Raw genomic sequence first — 13,285 nt, 5'->3', positions numbered from 1 at the left:
GTCTTAGTTTGTTTTCTGTTGCTATAACAGAATGCCTGAGCCTGGGTATTTTATAAAGAAAAGAGATTTATTCACCTGGCATGGTGTAATCCCAACACAAAGGAAGCAGAGGCAGGAGGATTATAAATTCAAGGCTGGCCTGGATTACACAGCAAGTCCCAGGTTAGCCAGGGCTTCACAGTAAGACTTGGTCACCTCAGAATAAAAGTGAAGAACAAGAAATACCCGGGCTTCCTACGTGTAATCCTTTGGATGACTTATTCAAAGTGTGCACGCATGCCAGGGCAATGAGTAAACCCAAGAGGGGCCTCGATGGCCAAAGGGTTTGAGCAAAGACTCGGTAGCTTCCAGGGCGTGGCTAAATGAATCCCTTAGGAGGTCGTTTCTGGTGGAGGCAGCTGCTGGTGCAAGGGCCCTGGGTCAGGAATGTTCACATGGAATATGGAAGAGGTCAGTGCAGCTAGGGCAGAGCAGGCAAACCGGAGACTGGATGGTCTCCAGACTGGAGAGGAGTAAGGAGGAGGCCCGTTACGCAAGAGCTTGTGGGGCATTCTATAGGTATGGCCAGAGAAGGGTTTGAGCAGAAGCGCTGGGCTGCAGTGTAGCGAATAAATGTAAGGGTAACAGTGGGTGCTAGGGAGTAGTTAAGGGGTTCTTGCAATCTTGTCACAGCAGCGGTTTATACAAATGGAATGACACGGTGGCACCAGCGGAATTCTGAGACTTTTCTAGGTGAGCACGGGGAAATGAGTGGTGAAGGAAAGATTTGCTGGCGAGTTGAATGGGGGGATCTCAGGGGAAAGAGCAGAGTCCAGGATGACTCCCCCGGGCTTGGGGACTGTGGGAGAACCTGGAGGAAGGCATGTTTTAGGGAGAGATAAGGAATGTGCTGGGTGCTTGCAGTCTGGGTGCCTGTTTAATATTGCAGAACATGCTGGCTAGTGTTCCTCTGTTGTCTCCTGTCTGGCGCCTGGCATCACAGAACCCCCCTGGAGACCCTAGCTGCAGCTCTGACTTACCAAGTCTGTGTGGGGAAGATACAGGAGTCAGTTTGCCTTGCCATCTGTCTGTCCACCCATCCATCCGTCCATCCATCCATCCATCAATCATCTGTTTTCCTAATATGCCCTGCATGTCTAACCTGTGTCAGATCCAGCCAAAGGACTCAGCAAGAAACAAGCACTGGCCTGATTCCTCCCTCCCCCTCCCCGCAGGGGCTCTCACTCCAGTTAAGGACTCCTCAGCCTCCCCTTCCAGACTCAGCTCCCACCCCCAGGTCTCCAATGTTGTGGATCAGATCCAGGAACCCAGCCCTCCCCATAGCTTCACAAGATCACTTTGTTGTTCCCCTCCCCCATCCTCCGAGCTGGGGGAGGGAGGGCCCTGTGTCAGCACCTGTGTCCTCCTAGAATGCACAGCTGACCAGCAAAATGTGCCCTGACATCAATTTTGCCATCTACGAGTTCCTTGGAGAAGTGATTAGCCTTGGTGAAGCAATTACACCAACCCAGCGTGCATGCTCAGGACCAGGGCGGCCTGGATTGCCTAGTGCGTCCTCAAGGGGGCGATAATGAGCTACCGGGCTGGAAAATCCCTTTCTGTTACTCACAAAGCACGGATGTGCACAGACTACATACACAGACACAGCCCATCTACAGAATGAAACTTTCATTAGGGGGAAATTCTTAAAAGGGTCTTTGGGGAATAATACTTAAGATGGAGCAGCCCAGACCAAGAGGAGGGGAACTGGGTCAGGTCTGGGAGTACAGTGGCCAATCCTCGTACTGGGAATAGAGATGACCAAGCTCAAGGACACTGCGCCTGAGCCCACTATCTAGTGAGGTACATGCCAGGATATCAGATGACATGATGTCTTGTGGCCAGAGCTGCCACATCAGGGACCAGGAGAGGACAGGCTCAGCTTCGAGGTTCCATGGACTGGGTTGGCACTGTGGGCAAGTGCACAGACTGGTTTGATCCCTTTGGATAGTTAGGGTGGTGAAGGTCAAGAGGCTCAGCTCAGGGTAACTCCTTGCCTGCAGTCCCCAATCAGAGCTTAGTTCGTCGATGGCAGAAGATGGTCCCGTGGCTATCTGATTTAATGTAAAAATTCCAGACCAGGGGCTACATTAATAGTCCTGGACTGGGGTGTACCCAGTGTGCAGGAGATAAACACAGCCCCACCGCTAACCACTGCAACCCTCACCCCACCATCTCCACCACAGGCTTCACCCACAGCCTGGAAGAACCAATGGAAGTCAACGGTCTCTACCTAGAGACAAATGCATCCACTCATGTGAGGAAGAGATGCTACAAGCGAGGAAACAGGCAAGTTAATCGCTTTTTCAAAAGTCGTACAGGTCGTCGAGTCAGGATTTTAGCCCAGCGACTGAAAGCTCAGAGCAAGTAAGAGCGCAGGAGATGCAGGCGCGCGGATGGTGGGGTGGTATGTGACAGGGAGGCAGGCACCCACAGATTCCCCCAGCTTGACTTTCCTATGGGTGGCCCGGGCTATAGGCTTCTCCTGGAGCTGTTAACAAGCAGAGCACGTGCTAAGGAGTTGGACTGGGGCAGCTGGAGACCCTGGAGACCCCCAGCAGGGGAAGGAGAAGGGGAAGCCCAGGGGGCCTGAGCCGTCTTCTCAAATCTCTCAGCTGTCAGAGATGCACTGGACACAGATCTCTGACCAAACCAGAGGCCTCATATGGACCCCCCCCCATGGAGCCTGAGATAAGGTCTTGGCAGCTGAACAAGCCAGTCAGCGCCCCCCCCCACCTGACCTCTGCCAGCCCCCAGCCCCATCACTATCCTCCCTTTATCTGTCACTCAGGTTACCCCACCCTCAGGTCTGCTGCTCCACTTCTGGGCAAGGAGAATCTGCTCTGCTCTTGAAGCCCGGCCTCCCCCACACATACACCCCACCCCATCCTGGTGTAGAAACATGGCCCCTTAGCTTTTCGAATGGAGATGTTCTTTTTGCTGCAGCATCTGGTCCTGGAACCTGGCCCTGCTGATGATTTTGTCTGTGTCCTCCTTCTCAGCTGCCGTCAGAAGTTGCCTCTAGGGGCGGAGTGGCTGTCACCACCCCCAAGGTACATCCATCCCCATGCAACACAGAAGCAACCAGGCTGGGAAAGGACTTGCCTAAGGGCACGCTCCGAGGTGGCACTGGAAACTAACCTCACAGTCCCAGTTCTGCTAGCACATGACCCCTAAGCTACAGTGCAGGGCCCTGACACTGTTCTGCTGATGTCACCGTCCTGCCCCACAGGGTGGCTCCTATTCTTCTGATATGCTTTTTGTTTCTCTCTGAACTGAGCCTTGACATTTTAGGTCTGTCCCCACCATGGGGACAGCCACCCCACCCTACCCCCATACCAGCACAGGGACCTGAACAGCTGTGTTTACTGCTGGGTCCCCACAGCTGGCCTGGGGCAGATGTCCAGGAAATGCTTGCTGAGTGGATCCCCCTGGCCCGCCACATCTGTCACCAGCTTGATCCTCTCAGCCACTCTCAGAGCGGGCAGCATAAGGTGTCAGGGGAAGAAGCAGGTACCCTGAGAGGCTGGCCCATGGCTAGTAATCAGCAGAATCTTGTAGCAAGGTTGGCCTGATCTTCAGGCTCATGTTCAGACATCATTGCCACAGAGGAGGGTGTGGCACCCACTAGCCCTGCCTTGCCAAGGTCCCTGAACCAACTCTGGCTCAAGACCCTGTCTTTATTCGTCACAAGGCCTTTGGCTGGGCCCTCCAAGGCCCAGGCACGGAGCCAGTAATATTTTTCTGGACTTCATCCTCGGCTGTTATTCAGCCATGGGAGGGCTCTGCAGACACCATAATCAGCTGCAGTTCAGCTTGACCGGTCCCCCCAGCACCCTGTGGCTTTTGAAATGAGCGCACTCCTTCCGGGCTGTGGTGTCATGAATCCTCTGGCCCCATCTTTGATGAGGCCTCCGACGGGGGTCAGGATCTTCTGACAGCCTTGGCAGGAGCCTTTTCAAACGCCTAATCCACCTGGCAGGTGTTTGAACTCTGGGAAATTATGCCTTCAAATCTTGTCCTAATGAAAACTCAGCCAACACTTGCCAGAGTTGGGAAGAGAATGGGGAGGAGGGAGAGTGGGAGAGGGTGGAAGCCAGCTACTGGTCCTGTCCTAGCTCTGTCCCCAAGACCTCTGCTCCCTCCAGTCAGCTCCTTTCTGGCTCCTGCACCTGGGCAAAGTTCCTTCCCCACTGGGCTTCAATCTCCCTACTCCGGGTGTGTGCACAATTAACAGCTCCTTTCTGTAAACCACCCAGTTGGGGGGCCGGGGCATTAGATGGGGGGAGGGGCTCTCAAGGCAGTTCTTAGCAGGGTGGTGAGACAGGCATGTCACCTCTGACCTTGGCTGGAAGCACTGCACACAGGCACCGGAGCCCTGTGGATGGAGTCTGTCTTGAGTCTGCCGCACACAGAGCAAATGTGTGCTGGCTGTGGGAACATCTCCGCATCTCCTCTTCATCCTCCTCATCTTCCTCAGTTTGTCTATAGTGTCCCCTACCTCTCCCTGCCCTTTCCTGTTCTCTCGGTCTCCCCTAGAGCTGTCTCCGCTGGCTTTCAAGTCTTCCATCACTAGATCTCTGCTCTTCTTCAGTCTAGCTTTTGGCCTGCCAGTCTCTTGCCCGTCTGCTTTTCCTTTTCTTTGTGGCTTTCTCTGTCTCGTTTTCCCTTTGGATCTAAACACACACACACACACACACACACACACACACCCTACTTTACTCTCTTGGTCTCTGTTGCTACCCCCACATCCTCCAATCTCACCCCTATTCTCTTTCCTAGTTATCAGTACCAGCTCTTCCCCCTCCTCCTCCTCTGCCTCCTCCTTTCCATCCTCCCCCTCCTCCTCCCACTCTCCCTCCCTCTCTGCTATTATGCCTCCTCCTAGTCACTTGTTCAGCCCTCTCCTCCCCTAGCTTCAATGGAGCCCGGCTCCTCACAGATCCCTCTCCTCCTCAGGAAGGCAGGCGCAGCAGCGATGGAGAAGCCCCCTGGATGACAGCCGAGCCTGCGCATCCCTCGGAGCTGTCACCGAGGAAATCACACACCACCGCCTGAAATTCAAATTAGAGTTTTGCTGAAGCCGCTAAAACTCATCAAATACCATCTTTGAAGTCCCCTAGCAAGCTGGCCAGTGCTCTTAAATGAGTCCCGGTGGGAAACAAGCCGTGGGCTAAGGCTCTGGGCAGCAAGCAGGGTCACCAGGAGAAAGGGGGGTGTCTCTCCTCTTGACCATTGGCCCTGGCCAGGTCCAGCCACTGAGGGTTACTGCCACTGGAGGCTCCTACAGATCAGGCTCAGTGAGTTAGCCACCAGTCTCCCCAAGGCACGGTCCCTACTGCGGGAGCGTCACACTTCGCCTACAGATAGGGGACAGAGAACAGCAAGGAGAGAGGAGGTGCTCTGGTCCTGCCCTTAGAGTCTTTGCCCAGGGCCAAGGAAGGCTGAGTGGGCACAGTGGGGTCAGTTGGGATTTCTGGGTCATCTTTGCCCCTCTCCTGTTCTGTGACCCAAGACCAGTGACCTCACCCCTCTCGGCCTCCTCTGCATAGAGGCTGGACTCCCAAGGCGCTGCGAGGATAAACTCATGCAGACCTGACCAGTACCCAGCCCACCGCAGCTGCTCCTCAGAGGATCTTTAGCAGAGCGGCAACAATAGCAACCCTCACGGGCATCAGTAACAATTAGCCGCAAGCACCAGGCGTTGTTTCAGGAGATGACTATATTAACAGATGATCCGACATGAGCGCCGTTTTACAGATGGGCCCAGAAAGCTCCTAACCCTTCTTATCCCAGCAGATGTCTGCCCGCCCACAACTTCAGAGCCTCTACCCGGGGGGCCTAAGCCCAAGTCTGGTCTTCAGTTACTGCCTGAACTTCAGTGTCCCCTGCAAATGTCCACCTGCCCTTTAAAATCCTGCTGTCAGACCCTCCTGACAGGATGGCTTTCTGCTTGGAGGCTTTTGGAATCCGTCCCTGCCAGATCTGACTGCCCTCCACTATTGTCTGGCCTCTGGGTTTTGGTCATATTACCAACTACCATCAGGCCCACATGGAAGGGGGAGTTTTCTGTTTGTGAACTTCAAAATAAAAGTCCCTGACACACTCTTCCTATCATCTGTGACACAGGACCCCTGGGAAGGACAGAAGTCACTTGCCTGTAGTAGAAAGATGACCTTCCGAGGACTTCAGGAGCAAGAGAAAAGACACTGAGTTTTACAAAGTTGTCCAGGAGGGGCTGAAGGAGCCCTGACTGCGTGGGCTGTGCTACCAGGATCAGTCTGAGAAGATGGGACATTCCAGAGGTTGACTTGGGTGGGGAGGTACTTTGAATTTGGGGGACAGGGCTGCGCTATGCAGCTCAGGCTGGCCCTGAACTTCCGATCCCACCTCCACCTCCTAAGCGATGGGATTACAGCAGTGTGGCGCCATGCCCTCCTCAGGGAGTCTTTTAGAGACCATGAAGCTTGAGTGATTTGAAGCTGAATCCAATGAATGGAGGGAAGCAGTGGGGGAGGAGGGAGAGAGAGAGAGAGAGAGAGAGAGAGAGAGAGAGAGAGAGAGAGAGAGAGAGAGAGAGAACACCAGCTTAGAGAAAGACCACAGCAAACAGTTGGCTAAGGCACCTGAACCCTTCCTTCGAGCCCCACCCCCTACCCCACCCCGGTAGCGTTCCTCTGGCACCTCCATGGGCCAGTCTAGTTCTAGATGACAGGAAATGACAAGAGATCACTCAGCAGGGATGGCAGGCAGGCGCTGGGCCCACTGCCCACCGACACCCAGTACTCGATTTCAGACAAACTCAGAGAACTCCCAAAGGAGGGGCAGGATAGAACCTTTTCTGGTAGTGAATGCGAGGGAGTCAGAACCAAGGTCTAAACCCAGGCTTAGAAGCTCCATTAGTGTAGGAGGTCTACGGGAGTTCCTCCAGACTTTTCCTTGATGGCCAAGGCACCTAGCTCATCTCTTTTGGTGCCTGGCATCAGCCACATGTTTGGAGGGTGGACTGAGGGACAAGGAGATATGATGTTGACTAAGTAGCATGTGAACCACAGCCTTTTAAGAAGGGCATAGAGGATGGGCGAGCACTGCGTACATGGATTAAAGACAGCCTGGAGAGGATACGGATTACAGGGTGCTCTGAGCTTGAGGCCAGGGTCTCCATCTTCTCTATACCCACCCCCTTAAGGGGCTGCTCACCACCCTCCTCCTGCCCTGCTGTTCAGCCCCGTGAGCTGCCGAAATGTGTGCTCACGCACAGCTATGCGTGCCTGTGTGTCGAGCAGGCACAGCTACAAGCGCCCCAGGTGTATTTCAGGGCCGCTAAAGCTCCGTGCTTAATGGCGGGAGCTACAGCGGTCACGGCTGTCAACCGGGATTTCATGGGTTCGTTTACATCTTTAGCACCGTCCTTCTCTGACGACTTCATCATGCCCAGCCCCCCCCCCCCGGCCCCTTCCCCTAGTGGGGAATGGGCGGGACCTAAGCTAAGCTTTTAAGGGTTTTATGAGCTTTTCTATAAGCCCCAAACTCAGTGTAGGGTCTTTGTGGGCTCCAGGATTAGGGCCACTTCTCAGACTACCCAGCGTGGCCGGCAGCTGCATGCCGGGCAAGAGGCCAGATTTGAAGTGAGGATATGCAGATCCAAGATGAGCGCGAAGTGAGGTCTGGAAGCTAGGATCTCCCAACTGAGGGAGGCAGAGAACTTTTAAGGCCTGCTGGAACCCAGGACTGAACCTGGGAGTGGTAGCGAGAAGAGCTAGCGTTGCTAGCGGGGTTGTCCAACTCACTGGACTTAGCATCCAACTGAGCCAGGAATGACCCCCAGAAGCTCAGACACTGATAGCCCCCCTTATACGGGCACATCACTCCTCCCTTGTCAAGGGCAATTCTGGGGCCTGTGGTTTGGGTCGGTAAAAGAATGAGCAAGTGTCACCAGGGTCAATGCTGGGGTGCAGTTCCACATCACAGCAAATAGCACAGCCACCTGGTTTTGAGAGCACCCCGCTGTAATGACAGATAGTCTTAGGCAGCAGTTCTCAACCTGTGGTTCACAACCCCCGCAGGGGTCGCATATTAGATACCCTGCTTATCAGATATTTATATTACGATTCGTAACAGTATGAAACTTTCAGTTACGAAGTAGCAGCAAAATTGATTGTATGCTTGGGGGGGGGCACCACAACATGAGGAACGAAAGGGTCGTAGCATTAGGAAACTTGAGAACCACTGGTCTGAATGTATGTGATAAGGGGAAAGGGGCTCATTCTACCAAACATTAGGGCTTTGGCCAGGAAAAGCTTCAAGGAGAAGATGATGTCTAAGCTGACACCTGCACATGTCTATGGGAGGCAGAACCAGCCTTGCATGTATGGCCTAGAGCCGGCAAAGAACTCCAGGGAGAGGCCACACAACAGACAGACACGGACAGACTCTTCCTGGGTCAGGGGCATGGCTGCAGCTGAGATGGAGGGAGATGCCCTGCTTTGGGGGAGGCACAGGCGGGGGAGAAGCTGTAACCAGGAGAGAAGATGCAACAGAGTTTCTAAACAGGGATAGACTGATCACTGGTAGTTCGGACAAGGTGAGTCCCAAGGGTTCCTGGAGAGGAGACACTGTGCTGAATCTGTCCTCTTACTTAGGAAGCCATAGGAGTAGGGTGGAAAGGGGACCATGAAGGCTGATCTGTGTTCACCACATACACTCCCACAGCCAGAGATGAGGTTGTCTCAGAAGCCCCAGGAGACTCCCCATGGAGACACTCTGCCACCGTGGGCCACATTTCCACATGGAGCCCCTTCTCAGGCTTTCACTGGGAGCTGTCTGTCAGCCCTGCCTGAGCCCCAGCTCCAGTGGGCAGCAAGGCTGGGCAGGAGCTGCCTTTCTTCCCACATGACCCTGAGCTGCAGCTTTAGCTTAGTAGGTGCTCAGCCTCCCAGGACACAGAGATCTCAGGCTGTGCATCTCAGAGATGCTCAAAGGGGCAGAGCAGGGCTATGCCTGGCTCTCCATCACTTCCCAGGGTGTACATCTGCTTTTGAGACGATTCCAGAGCCGGGTGTGGTGGCGCACACCTTTAATCCCAGCACTCAGGAGGTAGAGGCAGGCGGATTTCTGAGTTCGAGGCCAGCCTGGTCTACAGAGTGAGTTCCAGGACAGCCAAGGCTAGACAGAGAAACCCTGTCTCGAAAAAACAAACCAAAAGAGAGAGAGAGAGAGAGAGAGAGAGAGAGAGAGAGAGACGATTCCAAATTAAAATGGCACACCAAGAACGGAGACATTAGTGGATCCAAGTAATTCCAAGAAATCTTAGGAACTCCTTTGGCTGATGGAGCTTATGCAGGGCTGGTACCCTGGGGCTCACATCTCAGCTCGCCTACTTCCTGATCTCCAGAAGGTCACTTTCCCACCAGGAATCTCCACAGAGCCTGATATAAATGATCTGGGACCCTTGCAGCCTTGGGGCCAGGCCAGTGCACAGGGGCATTGCAAATCACCCAGCCACTGTGGGCACCTCACCAATGACAGCTCTTTTCAGCTGTGTGTCCCCCCTCTGCTCCACTGGGGGTTCACAGCGCCACACTCGTTTTAACCGTTGGGGCTGGCATGGGGTGCAGACCCAAAGCCTGACCTCCTCTGTCTGCAGTGACTCCATGAGAAGATGGTTTCCAGGGGAGGCCAGAGCGCTGAGTGAGGAATGGGAGATGGATCAGCTGAGTGGCCTCAGGGAAGCCATCTCCTCTCTCTGGTCCTGCGGTCACTGCCTCTGTTCCCATATGCACGCTGTCCCTGTGCTGTCTTTCGCTGTCATGAACCGGTGATTAGATGTCCCGGTCTGTCCGACCTCACTGCCAGCCCACTGGCATGCTCCAAGGGGAGTCTGTGTGCTTCCCAGGAGCCCCAGGCTGTCAGGCCCCACAGAACACAGAAGGAAAGAGGTATAGATGACTTGAGGGGTCTTTGCTCATGTGACAGATGAGCCCCTGAGGAGGGCGAGGCGAAGCTGCCGACGAGGGTCCTTGGACTTCAGCCCTGACTGCTGAGTGGCAACTGGTGATGGCCATCAGCACCTCAGGGCCAATGAGGGCAAAACTTCCTCCCGACAGCTGCTGACAGGCCTGGGTGGGAGGAGCTGGCAGGGTAGCTAGTACCACAGGGACCCGGCTATGATCCTGGCATCAGACCTCCCCAGAAGTAACGGGCCATCACCCCCTTTCTGATAGCCATAATGAAAAGCAGGCTCAGGTCATCAGGTTGCTTAGCATCCAAGTCTGGGTCCTACCTCCTTGGCCCCCTCCTCAGTGACCCCTGGGTCTAGAGCGATAGCACCACCCCACCTCCGGCAAGGATCCTGTCACCAAGCACTGGCCTGCTGCCTTTGTCTGTCTGTGGAAGCCATCACCACACACAGTGAGCTGCTCCCAGCTGTCAGAACGCCATGTGGGCTCCTCTCCCAACAAGGCAGGGTGACAGAAAGGTTATCTTTTAATATCAGAGATATGAACGCATCTCTTTCTGCTGATGAGCCCTGGCCTGCTCCCTCCTGATTCCCGGGGGTGGGGGGGGGAAGGGCTTAAGATGGGCAGGGAAAGACAGGCACAGGATGGTAAGACTCTGGGGCCTACTCTGTGCAGGGGGCTCTTTTTAATCTCCATAAGCTTAAAGGCTGAGTGCTGATGTCCTTATTTTACAAACCAGGACAAAAGCTCAGAGAGGTGAAGTGCCCTTCCCAAAGTCACACAGCAAGGGCCATGCCTGGAGTTGGAATTAGGTCTAAGGCCAAAACACATGGTCTTTTCATCCTGACAACAACTCTTGACCTCTCTAGCTGCTACCCAGGAGTCCCACGCCTTGGCTCTGCTCCAAGAGGCCTGTTCTTCTCCATGCCTGCAGGGAGGTCAGGCCCAGCTGTGGTCTCTGGATTCGACAGTACTCTGCCCCTTCCTTGTGGTTCCCCGGCATGGGCCTCTCCGCAGGCTATGAGCTGTTCTGTATCCCCGCTGGCAGGCCGGGGTGAGGGGACAGCCAGTAGGCCTGGTTGGTCATAAATCAATAGCCTGGACCTGCACGGTGTTAGCTCCCTCCCATGCCTCCATGACCCACGCTCCCAGTGTTCCAGCCCCACGCCCCTCCTGGGGACCTCATGGCTACGTGCTCTCAGTGTGGAACCAGGCAGATCTGTGTCTGCCACTTAACAGCTGTGACATCTTGGACAACTTATGTCATCCCCCTCCCCACCCGGTTCTCATTTCTATAGAGATAATGCAGATAAGAATAGAACTCACTTCAAAGGGCTGCTATTAAGATTAATAAGAACAGTGCATGAGCTGTCACGTGATTCCAGATGTGGAAAGTTCTCAGTAGCTCCCCCCTGCCACACATGCACACACAACTCCCTGGCTGCACAGAGCTCCAGAGAGGAAGTTCAGAGATTTTTGCCTGAAGTCACAAGGTCACCAGGTGGCTGAGCTTCAGTTGTAGATCTGTCTCAAGTCTCAATGGGAGCTATGTCCAAACAGCACCAGGCATTTATGACAGGAGACCCCTGGGTCTTGAGGTCCTGCAAGAACAGAAGGGAGGGGAGTACTAACCCTGAAGGGGTTATTTTATAGAGTTAGATCTTCCAGTGGGAGCTCGGTGTCAGCAGAAAAGGCTGAGACAAGACCTGGAGTGAAGCTGTAGCTGAAGGTAGACAGGGGTTGGATAGAAGGCAGGAGCTGGCCCAGAACTCCTGGACTGGCCTTCAGGAGCCATAAGGGGTGGACCTCTCTACCCACACAAAGCAGCTGCCCCTGGAATGGATCTAATGAAGAGATAAGGGGATGGGTCTGACTGACTATGATCTTGGGTGGCGAGTAGCAGACAGAAGGGCCCAGAGAGTGTGCCCAGATCCAGCAGTAACAAAATACAAACAACATGATAACGGAGGCTTCGAGGCAGCAGACATGAAGATGGGATACAGTTGTGGTCGAGGCTCATTTGATGCTCTCATCACAGGGCATGATGTTCGGGTTCCAGGCTTGTGTAGCTTGGAGGGGAGCAGGGGCATCAGCCGGACCTTGTGGCATTGAGGGTGCAGGAGGCTTTACTGCACCACAAAGAGAAGAGAGTTGAGCAGAAGAGAAAGGGCTGAGATGAGAGCTAGGCACAGTGAAAGCAGACTTCCCACCCACACTTGCTGGGGCGGAGGCCGTGGGACAGGGGACAGGGGTCAAGCGTGTTTGGGTTGGCTTTTCTTGCTGTTGTTTTGTTTTGACATGAAAGTCTTGAACTTGAAGGATGGAGCGGCGGAGGTCGTTCCCCATCTGGACATCTTTCTGATCCACTCTGCGCTTGCCAGTGGTTCCCACCATCGAAGTGATTGATTGTGCATAAACAGGAAGAAGCAATTAGTCTGTGCATGCCTGGCCATTAATAAACCTCTTATGTATTTATAACGACACCTCTCTTACCCTCCAACCTAAAAGACCCATATCCTAAGAACAAACATCTTTGGAAGGGCCTGGGATAAGAAGAGGAACCTGATAACTGTCTGGGCTCCCAGCTCCACTCCTTGGAACCCCCCTGCTTGGAACCCAGGAACTCCTGATTTACATTTGAGTCTGAGGGCAGTGAAGGCCACCAAGAGCTGCAGTGAAACAGAAACTGCAAGTTAGGAGATTTTGCAGCAGAGAGAACAGGCAACTGCCAGCCTGTGGTGGGGAGAAAGCAGAGCCACCCGGGGTCACCTAGCTGGAGGACAAGGCGGTCTACCCACCTCATTGTCCCTAAGGACACCGGTCTTAGATTGCCCTTCCCCTAACCCCCATGTAATGGCCCTGGCTAGTTTATCTCTGGATCAGTTTCCACACCAAGCCAAGGATTCTCTGTTCATAGAGTAACTCTGAGTCATCAACAAAAAGAAAAAAAAAAAAAAAAGGAAAGAAAAGAAAAGAAAAAGACTTAATTACATGTAACGTTTATGCTTAAAGGGGATTTTAACAATATGTATTTTTAAATTGTAAATTTGGTTTTAAGTTTTGATGCCTACGGCTCCTGCAATATCCCCTCTGTGGGAGGGAGTGTGGTGGTTGCCCGTTTATCCGTTTCATGGTTACACTACATCTCAGTGGGACAGAAGCTGGGTCTGGGTGGACAATCAGCTTAGGTCAGACCTGGTGCCACCTCACAGAAGAGCCCAAACACAATTGCTAAGGTCATGACTTGAATTGGTTTTGTTGTTGTTGTTGTTGTTGTGGTTGTTGTT

The sequence above is a fragment of the Mus pahari genome, chromosome 6 (genome assembly GCF_900095145.1).
Source record: "Mus pahari chromosome 6, PAHARI_EIJ_v1.1, whole genome shotgun sequence".
NCBI lineage: Eukaryota > Metazoa > Chordata > Mammalia > Rodentia > Muridae > Mus > Mus pahari.
The sequence above is the reverse complement of the archived record's forward strand: the minus strand, read 5'-3'. Positions refer to the sequence as shown.